Source organism: Borostomias antarcticus (assembly GCF_949987555.1).
Source record: "Borostomias antarcticus genome assembly, chromosome: 2".
Classification (NCBI taxonomy): Eukaryota; Metazoa; Chordata; class Actinopteri; order Stomiiformes; family Stomiidae; genus Borostomias; species Borostomias antarcticus.
In genome coordinates this window covers 37,755,882-37,757,459 of record NC_140235.1, presented here as the reverse complement: position 1 = coordinate 37,757,459, position 1,578 = coordinate 37,755,882, and positions in this window count along the sequence as shown.

Sequence of the window (1,578 nt, the reverse complement as noted above, 5' to 3'; positions counted from 1 at the left end):
CTCCGTTTGGTGGACCAGGGCCCTGCCTTTCCAAGTGAACTGACCGGTCAGCGGGCAGTGCTTCATACGTTTTGATCCGTAATCTGGAACTTAACCTGCCCCGGAGCAGGTTAGCTCGGCAGCATAAGTTACCATGGCGATATAGCGCGGTGAAAAGCGATCCACCGTCGTGATACGGATAAACCAGGCTTGAACCTGAAGTTATTTCGCTGACCCCGTAATCCTGTTTCGTAGTACAGGGCCCAGGAGCAAGTGGATTCTGGGGCAGGAGTCTACTGGACTGATTTGAGGAACAGCCTTGATATCAGCTCCTATGGATCTTAGCTTGGCTGACTTCATACACATCAATTTCCCTTTCCTTTCCTTCCTTCCTTCCTTCCTTCCTTCCTTCCTTCCTTCCTTCCTTCCTTCCTTCCTTCCTTCCTTCCTTCCTTCCTTCCTTCCTTCCTTCCTTCCTTCCTTCCTTCCTTCCTTTCCTTCCTCTCTCTGCCAGCTTTCCTCCACTCTAATTCCTCTCTGTCCATCTTCGGTAACCAGCAGCAGCAGCCGAAGCGCATTCTCATTGAGGCGGAAGATAACTCATCTTTATGGTGATTAAGTTCTATTTGACCCGTTACAGAGTGTAGGAGACCTCCCATCGCGGCTGACGAATCACGCCAGCCCGCGTCACGCCGCCAGATCCCTCTGCTGAGATTATGCGCTGATGGGTCTCTGCAGAGGCTCGGTGATGAAGGGTGTCTACCTCCGACCCACAGCAACCGCCAATGATAATAATCTGAAATATCTCACGTTAGAGAGGCATAATGGGTTATAATGACGGTTGGGACATAGAGCATGGTTTATAATAGCCTACAGTACATGTTTGCCTCACGAAATAATTTAATAATACCACAAAGCACACATTAGCAAAATATACGGCAGTGTTTTCGCTCGCTGTCCTCTGGGGTTTCGTGGTGTTCTGGCAGAAATCTCCTGACAGATTTTACATCCAGGATTTGGCGCGAGGAGGTCAAACTGTCGACGCAAATCATCAACGTATTTGCATTTAAAGAAAAAGCTCCCCCCCCCCCCCGAATGTAATTTAAGCAGAGACATAAAATCCTGCCCTGGACAGTCCACTGGGGAGGTGGAGAGTACAGTAAATTGCAGACTTGTACAGTATGTGTGTGATGACTACATTCCGGATGTGGCATGGAAGATGAAGGAAAAAACATTCCAAATCTAAGCCAACATTGAGGAAGTGATTACACCGTTGTGGATAAGGTAGTATTATTTCCTTTCACAAGAAAACATGGAAAGTAGGACAGCATGTCAGTTCTCCCCTCAGAGAGACAGAGAAAAAGAGAACCAGACAGAAAATCCTCTCCCTCAACAATACAACAATAATCACAATACTGTGCAACATTTGTGTCGTACACTCACACACATACAGTAAGCCATCATCTGTGTGCTGGCTTTTTTCGCTGTTAGACTCTCTGACTCACGCTGCTTCTTAACATCCGGTCCTCTGGTATTTCTACTCCGGTTGCCACGGTAGCGCCTGTGGCTGGTCGGCCCGTCATCTCCGGGCCGCCGCTC